Genomic DNA, 10,130 nt, shown 5'->3' with positions numbered 1-10,130 from the left:
TTGGGATGTCTGGGTGGCTCAGTGGTTGTGCATCTGCCTTCTGCTCAGGTCATGATCCCGAGGTCCTGGGATCGAGTCCTGCATCAGAATCCTGGTGGGGAGCCTGCTTCTCTCTCTGTCTATGTCTTGGCCTCTGTGTGTGTGTCTCTCATGAATAGATAAATAAATAAAATCTTTAAAAAAAATCTATTTTGTTGAGAGACACCTGGCTGCCTCAGTCAATAGAGCATGTAGCTGTTGGTCACGGGGTTGTGAGTTCAAGTCACACAGAGATTACTTAAAAATAAAATCTTAAAAAATAAGTAAAATTGTGGTAAAATGTACATAACAAAAAATATGGAATGCATCCTAATGTGAGTCAACCTCGCACAGGGTCATGCTAATTTCTGTATAATTCTAGTTTTCACGTAGGCACTGCCAGAACGAGCACAATATGGAAAGACCTCTTGTGTATCTGGGTTCTTTTGTTTTTGTATGGCATGATGTTTTTGTTACTTCTATTCTTAAATAAACCACTGGTAAGGAAGCTAAATCACCATTAGTTTAGACTCTACAAAATTCATCTTCTAGGACTAGTGAAGGGCCAGCTTTCCTTAAAAACGTTGGACTACTTAATACCTGAACAAAATTAGCAAAGAAGTTAGGGAATGGCTGCTGGGTAAGCAACCAAAATTATCTGCTATTATGCTTCTTAATATAGTTGAATAATCTTTAAATATTTCTTTAAATATCTCTATTTTCAAGTATATAGGAAAGTTAAAATAATATACATTATATATTATAATTTTATGAACTTACTTCACAAAATTCAGGTATTCAGGTATTTGATTTTTCTGGACCTAATTACAATAAGTTAAAGCCTCCACTCAGTCCACTCACCCCTCTGATTCACATAAATCTCAGTGCTGGCTTCCCTGACATATAATTCATTTGTCTGGTCATTGGCCTGCTTCCCAAGCTCAGCATCCACTGAGATGTATGCACACCTCCATCTGATCATCAACCATGTGGTCCAGTAGAGACCACGGTCTAGTTTGAAGGGAATGGGAAACAGTGACAAGATGAAAATATACTTCCCACGTACATTGACTCTAAACATTGAAAACAAAAACTCCAATGTTTACATTATTATGATTACGTAAATATTGTTCACTGAAGCTCCAAATACTTTTCTGTGATTGTACTTTCTTATCCCTCGTTCCAGTGCATAATTGAAAGAAGATCTCCTTCATGTCTCTCCTCTGGGGCCCTTGTGTTTTGGGTAACCACACCTTCCTTTTCCTTTATGAGTCTATTATATCCACAAACAACTTCCTGAGAAAGTATGTGTGGGAGGTAAACTGAGTCACGGACTGATTACACTCTGCTGTCACACTTGAAGTTTAACAATTATAGAATGCCAGGTTCAGTGCCATTTTCTTTCTTTTCTTTTCTTTTCTTTTCTTTTCTTTTCTTTTCTTTTCTTTTCTTTTCTTTTCTTTCTTTTCTTTCTTTTCTTTTCTTTCTTTCTTTCCTTCTTTCCTTCCTTCCTTCCTTCCTTCCTTCCTTCCTTCCTTCCTTCTTCCTTCTTTCTCTCTCTCTCTTCTTTCCTTCCTTCCCTCCTTCCTTCCTTCCTTCCTTCTTTCTTTCTTTCCTCCCCCCCACTTTTTTTTAGAGATTTTATTTATTTATTCTTGAGAGACACAGAGAGAGGCAGAGACATAGGCAGGGAGAGAAGCAGGCTCCTTGCCGGGAGCATGATGCGGGACTTGATCCCAGGACCCTGGGATGACAACCTGAGTCAAAGGCAGACACAACCACTGATTGACCCAGATGCCCCCATCCCTATATTTTGAATTTAAAATTTAACCTGATTCTTTTTCTTTTGTGGAGGTTTCTAGGATCTTCTCTTTATCCATGGCAGTGTGAATTTCACAATGATATATCTTGTTTTTGTTTCTTTGGTATCACTTTTGTTTTTTATTATAAAAAAACACAAGAGGTTTGTTTTTGAGAGAGAGAGAGAGAGTGAGAGAGAGAGAGAGAGAGGCAGATGGAGAGGGAGAGAGAATCCTAAGCAGACACCACTCTCAGTGCAGAGCCTGATGTGGGGTTCCATCGCATGACCCTAAGATCATGACCTGAGCTGAAATCAAGGGTTGGATGCTTAACTGACTGAGCCTCCCAGGCGCCCCAAAAGGAAATTATTAATATAAGACAACTCAGAACCAGGGTGAGGTATCAAACTCATATGCTAAAATTCCAAAAGCAGGGATCCCTGGGTGGCTCAGCGGTTTGGCGCCTGCCTTTGGCCCAGGGCGCAATCCTGGAGACCCGGGATCGAATCCCACGTCGGGCTCCCGGTACATGGAGCCTGCTTCTCCCTCTGCCTGTGTCTCTGCCTCTCTCTCTCTCTCTGTGTGACTATCATAAATAAAAAAAAAATAAATAAAATTCCAAAAGCAGAATATCATTAAATGTGAAACACATGATAAGACTGTCAACATATACACAGAACATACAGAGATCTGCCTGCAGTCACTGCTTAATCTTTAAATACATGTCACTGATACAAAAACCTGCAATTAAATTTCTACTCTTCAAAAAAATAAATAAATTTCTACTCTTCAGTTGTCCTTTTCTTGATACATATTTAAGGAGTACTAAAGATATGAACAAAATGCATCAAAGTGAGAGTCTGCTAAGCACTCTCTGCTTTACTCTGAACAACTGTGCACTATACCTTGAGAAAAACTTGTAGCCCATTTCTAGCTAAGACTGTGGAAGACTCTTCTAATTCTTTTTCAGTCAATTTATTTTTTTTAATCATTTGAGCGAAAAATACAAAAATCGCTCAGGAACCAAATCACATTTTTATAATATCAAGTTCATTATAAAAATGAGCTTCATTATTGATTCCATAATACTTCAAAGAGTATATGTATTGTTCACATGTCCTTTTCTGAATGTTATCCATTTTTGCATTACAAGCTAAGGCTCCTTACTTATGATATTATTATATGTCCAAATCCAATTCTGATGGGAGCAGAGCAAGTTGATGGCAAATATGTATTCCCAAGACTTAAGTCTTCACCAAACCTTTCACTAGCTTGGAATTCTATGGGTTGGGAGGGTAGGAGGGAATCAATTATAATTTTAAATCTCTTCATCAGTGAGATTTTTTTTAAGCTGGTTTTTTTTGAAAAACCTAATAAAATATATTAACCTCTGACAAAATTTATTAAGAGAGAAGGCAATAGGGAATATTAATTAGAAATGAAAAGGATCCACGAATGGAGGAATAGGTGTGGCCATGTGATTGAGGTGAAAGCAATTCAATGTGAGCAAATGTCATGTGCTCTACAACCAGGCCTGTCCCATAAGAATATCTCACATGTAGGGTACCTAGATGGTTCAGTGGTAGAGCATCTGCCTTTGGCTCAGATTGTGACCCTGGGGTCCTGGAATCAAATCCCACATCTGGCTCCCCACAAGGAGCCTGCTTCTCTCTCTGCCTATGTCTCTGCCTCTCTCTGGGTCTTTCATGAATAAATAAATAAAATCTTTTAAAAAATTAAAAAATAAATAAAACTAACAACAACAAAAAAGAATATCTCACATGTAAACCTCTGCTTTTTCACTTCTCTGGACTTGAAATAGATAAACATTGGCTACTTAGAAGCCATGTTTTGAAGAGGGTAGAACCAGAAGATGATAAGAATGTGGGTCTTCAAATTACCAATAAAGGAAGCTACCTATCAACAAGAAACATCTATTTGGATTTTATTCAAATGAAAGGTAAACTGTGTTTGAACAATTTTTGGGTTTGCAGTTAGCATTACCTTAAACTAGAAATTAGTAAATGATAAACATAGTATCTCAAATTAGTGGAGGAAAGATGTCTATTAGTACACATGTTTATTATTATTTTTTTAAAGTAGATTCATACCTTGCATGGAGTCCAAAGTTGGGCTTGAACTCATGACCCTGAGATCAGGACCTGAGCTGAGATCAGGAGTCAGATGCTTAACTGACTGAGCCATGTAGGCGCCCCTCAATACTTGTGGTTATTGATACCATGGGTAACTGGGTAGTCATTTGAAAAGAAAAACGAAGTTAGATCTATCCTTCATAAATTATACCATGATAACTTAAATGGATTAAGTTTTAGATGGGCAAAATAAAATCACGCAAGTTCTAGAAGAAAACACAAGAGCATTTTTTATAGCTTTAAATATAAAAAGTCTTTCTAAATATGACTCAAAATTTAAAATCATGAAAGATTAGATTGGTAAATTTGAGTAGCTTAACACAAAACTCTCTGATGGCCAAAAGACACCATATACCAAGTGAAAATACAAATGATAAATAGGTAAATTATTTGTAATTCATATCAGGCAAAAAGCTAGTATCCTTACTACATAAAGAACTCTGAAATTGATAAGAAGACCCTAGCAATACAATGAAAAAATGGGCAAAAAATGTGGGCAGTCACTGCAAAATAAATAAGATATATGATAGATGTTCAACTCCTCTAAAAGAAATCTGAGCTAAAATTATACTGTGATACCATTTTTCACCTATTAGATTGTCAAAAATTCAAATGTTTGACAATACTCTGTGAGGCTATATGGAAAACAGGTATTTTAACACATTATTGATGAAACTGTTAGATGTACATTTGAAGAATAATTTGACAACAGCAAAGTATTAAACTTTTGACCCAGGGACTCTACTTTGAGAAAGTTATCCTGCAGATGTACTTGCATGTGAGCAAAGTGATGCATGCATTATAGCTATTCACTGCATATTATTTGTAACACGAGGTTGGAAACTACCCAAATGTGTATCGACAGAGGGCTGGTTAAATAAATTATGGTACATCTATTCAATGAGATGTTACACAATTGTTAAAAAGAATGAAGAAGCTCTCTATGAGCTCTATGGAAATGCCACAGTCTGGAAAAAGATACTTATAATGCATATAAGCATAGAGGATTGTATCCTTCAGAATATAAAGAAGTCCTACAACATCAATTTTTAAAAACTCAATAGAAAAACGGGCAAAGAATGCGGCACCTGGGTGGGTCAGTAGGTTAAGCATCAGATTCTTGATGTTGGCTCAGGTTATGATCTCAGGGTCATGAGATCAAGCCCCATGTTGGGCTCTGCGCTGAGTGTGAAGCCTGCTTGAGATTCTCTCTCTCCCTCTCTCTCTGTCCCATCCCACTTGCATTGTCTCTCAGAAAAGAAGAGAGAGAGGGAAAAAAAGAAAAATGGGCAAAGTATATAACAGGAAATCTTCAAAAAAGGAAACAAAAATGGCCAATAAAAATGTGAATATATGCTCAATCTCAGTAATAATAGGGGCATAAAAATAAAAATAACAAGACAACATTTCATATTCTCACTGGGCTTGTAAAATCTAGTAAAAACTATTGTGGTAACAATTCACAAATATTCATACCCTAATGTAGAAGTGGGAGATCTTTGAAGTTAGGTGTGGTCACACATGGCTTATTTTGGTCAATTAAATGTGAGCAGAATTGATGTGTGTCACTTCTGTGCAGAAACTTCAGCAGCCAGGCTGTAAGCCCTTTAGTTCCCCCTGCCTCCTAGAAGCTTGTGTCAGGTTGGAGCCCCTGCCACCCATATCCCTGAGTGACTCTAAGGAATAGAGCTTCCCTACTGACCCACACTGTACTTGTAGCATGAGCAAGAAATAAGATTTGAATTAAGCCACTGAGATTTTGTGGTTATTGGTTACTGTGGCACGATTTAGTTATCTTGACTGATATAGTCTTAATGCTTGGTGAGGAAATGGAACAAGAACTCTCCTATACTGCTGGTAGGAGTGTACGCTGGCATAGCAACTGTGGAGAAAAGTTTAGAAATGTTAGTGGACACTAAGGTTATTTTCAGTTTTTCTTTTAAAATAATGCTGCAATTAAAACTTTCTTTTTGCTATTAAAACTTTTGATCATTATCCTTGTGCACACATGAGTTGAAGGGTATACATGTTGTCAACTTGACCAAACTTTCTTTTTTTTTTAAGATTTATTTATTTATTTATTCATGATAGACATAGAGAGAGAGAGAGTCAGAGACACGGGCAGAGGGAGAAGCAGGCTCCATGCCAGGAGCCCGACGTGGAACTCGATCCCGGGACTCCAGGATTGCGTCCTGGGCCAAAGGCAGGCGCCAAACCACTGAGCCACCCAGGGATCCCCTTGACCAAACTTTCTAAACTTTACTCCACACCAAGAATTAAGACCTTGTTCAGATTACTTAAACATTTTCCCCCTCTCAATTTTTTAGAATTATTGTAGACTTCTAAATGCTTGTAGAACCTGCAGAATAAATATACAAGAGCATACCCTATGAGAATAGGCAATTTTGGCACTGAAGAAGGGCATCAACTTTAAGCTTTATCTGAAAAGTAATATTCCTTGTTCTTTTTCTGTTTTTCTTCCTTTTTCTCATTTGCCTTCTAGGATTCCTTATGTACTTTACCGATAATTTCCCTTGTTGGTTATTTTTCCAATATTCTGTTTCCTTCTACAAACAATATACACATGCACACTTGGTAAGAAGGCAAAGTATAAAGTTTAATGTGCAATTTAATTTAAGCTATGGTTTCCTTGTACTTTTAGTGCCACCTTATGGCAGTGCTCTGGTGTCAGAATCTATACTTTCCTGATTTTTTTTTTTTAATGCTTCCAAACACATTTGTGGCTGAGATTTGCAGTGTTAGTCATTTTCACCTTAGGGCTCCTGGCTGGCTCAGTGAGTGGAACATGAGACTCTTGATTTTGGGGTTGTGAGTTTGAGCCCCACACTGGGTACAGAAATAACTTAAATATGAAATCTTAAAAAAAATATAGTTAGATAGATAGATAGATATCCTGTCACATAGTATGGTTTCAAACCATCTGACAGTCTGCTATGGTGACTCTAGGCCTACCTACTCCAGAACCACTGTTAGAAAGTCTTTGACATTGATCCAACAGACAAAGCTAGATGTCATTTAACAAATATTCAGTTCCACTTCTTATTACTTATTGGGAAAAAAGTCTACTTATTCCATGACTATATGCCTACTTATGGCTAGAAGAATGAATACACTTTAGAATATATAAATAAATGCACTTTGGAGATCCCATCAAGAACTCCTGTTTGTTCCTGATGTAAAATAATTTTGACAGTTGCCTACATCTCTTGTTCAAGTTTTCTCTTAATTTTTATTTTATTTATTTGTTTGTTTGTTTTTAAGGATTTTTTTACTTACTAGAGAGAGAGCAAGAGTGAACAGGTGGTAGGGGCAGAGAGTGAGGGAGAGAGACTCTCAAGCAGACTCCATGCTGAGCATGGAACCTGATGTGGGGCTCACTCTCAGGACCCTGAGACCATGACCTGAACCAAGCTGAAACAAAGAATTAGACATCCAATTAACTGTGCCACCCAGGTGCCCCTCTTAACTTCTAAATTCTCATAATTTTTATGATCAATACCTTCTGGTTGGCTTTTTTTTTTTTAATTTGGGAAAATATACTAACCACAGACCAGCACAGTCTAAAACAACCAACAGCTATACCTGCCATTCAAAATTAATAGATAGGGGGACACCTGCATGGCTCATGGTCAAGCGTCTGCCTTTGGCTCAGGGTGTGATCCTGGAGTCCCAGGATCAAGTCCCACATCAGGCTTTCTTCATGGAGCCGCCTCCTCCCTCTGCCTGAGTCTCTGCCTCTCTCTCTATGTCTTTCATGAATGAATAAATAAAATATTTTAAAAATTAATAGATGGGAAGATGGCAGAGTAGAAGGACCCTAAGCTCACTTCATTAATGGATACAACCGGATAACACTCACATAAGTGTAAATAACCCAGAAAGCAACCCAAAGTCTGGCAGAACAAACTCCACAACTAAAGGTAGAGAAGAGGCCACACCAAGAAGGTGGTGAGGGTGGAGATGTGGGGGGACCTAAATGAGTCACAGGAGGGAGGGAGAGCACCCTGGGCATGAAGAAGGGAGAGAAACAGACCCTCACCTGGGGAAGACAAATTCCCACATTTGGCTTTGAAAACTAGAGAGGCCAAGTTTCTTGAGTTTCGTACAACTGGTAGGGCATAAACTTGGAATTTAAAATATCAGTGTGCTCAACAATGACAGAACCCAGAGGAAGCCAAGTTCCCACCCTTAAAGAGACAGCACAAGAGAGGCAGAGCTATTTACAATGAATGAAACAAAAAGTACACTACATGGAGTAAATAGTAGGCTGGTGGAGGCAGAAAAGCAAATAAGTGACCTGGAGGACAGGATAATGGAAAGTAATCAAGCTGAGCAGGTGAGGGAAAAAATTTTGCAAAATGAGAATAGACTTGAGGAACTTAGTCACTCCATCAAGTGTAATAACATTCACATTATAAGGCTCTCAGAAGAAGAAGAGAAAAGAGGACACATTTCTTTGAAGAAATAATAGCTGTAAACTTTGCTAATCTGTGGAAGGAAACAGATATACAGATCCAGGAAGTACAGAGATTCCTCAACAAAATCAACCCAAGGAAGTCCACACCAAGCCATATTGTTATCAAAATGGTAAAAGTAGTGATAGAAAGAGAGTTTTTAAAGAAAAAAAAAAAAAAAGACAATTGCATACATGGGAAACTCATAAGGCTATCAGTGGGATTTTCCATAGAAACTCTGCAAGCCAAAAGGAAGTGCCATGATATATCCAAAATGCTGAAAGGAAAAAAAAAATCTGAAGTCACAAGAACTCTATCCAGCAAGGCCATCATTCAGAATAGAAGGAGATAGAGTTTCACAGGCACACCAAAGCTAAAGGAGTTCATGACCACTAAACCAGCCCTGCAAGAAGTATTAACAGACATTGTTGGAGTGGAAAGGAAAAACCATAAGTAGGGATGAGAAAAGTAGGAAGCACAGAAGCAATAAAAATATGTCTATAAAAATCAGTCAAGGAACTTACGAAATAAAAGGATGTAAAGTATGACATCATGTATATAAAACGTGGGGTGGAGAGGAGTAAAGAATAAGTTCAAACTTAAGCAACCATCAACTTAATATAGACTGCTATATGCAGAAGATGTTATGCACAAACCTAATGGTAGTCACACATCAAAAACCAGTCATAGATATGCCAAAAATAAAGAGAAAAGAATCCAAGTATATCACTAAAGAGAGCCAGTGAACTGTGAGAGAAGAGAGCAGGAGAAGAAGGATCAGAGAAATAAAAAGACAACCACAAAACAAGTAACAAAAGGGCAAATACATACCTATTAACAATTATTATGAATGAAAATGGACTAAATGCTCCAATTAAAAGACATAAGGTGACAGAATAGATTAAAAACAAACAAACTAGCATACCCACCTGTATGCTGCCTACAAGAGACTTATTTCAGACCTAAATACACACGCAAATGGAGAGTGAGGGGATGAAGAAACATCTATCACGCAAATGGATGCATACAAAAGAAAGCCAGGGTAGCAATACTTACACTGGACAAAATACACTTTAAAATAGACTGTAACAAGGGACAAAGAAGGACACTATGTAATAATAAACAGGGCAATCAAACAAGAAGATATAATCATTGTAAATATTTATGCATCCAACATAGGAGTACCCAAATAATAAAACAGTTAATAACAACATAAATGAACTAATTGACAGTAATACAATAATAGTAGGGGAATTTAACACCCCACTTAACTCAATTAATAGATCATCCAAATGAGGTCAGTAAGGAAACAGTGGCTTTGAACTGGACTAGATGGACTTAACAGGTATAGCTAGAACATTCCATCCTAAAACAGCATAATACACATTCTTTTCAAGTTCATATGGAACATTCTCCAGAAGAAACCACATATTAGGCTACAAAACACATCTCAACAAATTCAAAAAGATCAAAGTCATACCATGCATCTTTTCTGGCTACCACACCATGAAACTAGAAATCAACCACAAGAAAAAAATCTGGAAAGAGCAAAAATACATGGAGGTTAGATAACAGCAACTAAACAATGAATGGCTCAACTAAGAAATAAAAAAAAAATACCTCAAAAATTACATGGAGAGAAATGAAAATGAAAACACAATAGTCCAGGGGCACCTGGGTGGCTT

At 37.4% G+C, this 10,130-nt stretch overlaps 1 pseudogene; it reads right to left on the bottom strand.

Annotated features, from left to right (window-relative positions):
- Positions 1 to 330: 330 nt before the first annotated feature.
- Positions 331 to 430, bottom strand: LOC112915425 (U6 spliceosomal RNA; annotated as a pseudogene).
- Between the last annotated feature and the right edge of the window lie 9,700 nt (positions 431 to 10,130).

Source organism: Vulpes vulpes, chromosome 16 (assembly GCF_048418805.1).
Source record: "Vulpes vulpes isolate BD-2025 chromosome 16, VulVul3, whole genome shotgun sequence".
NCBI classification, from domain to species: Eukaryota; Metazoa; Chordata; class Mammalia; order Carnivora; family Canidae; genus Vulpes; species Vulpes vulpes.
This window is presented reverse-complemented; position numbering and strand designations above follow the sequence as displayed.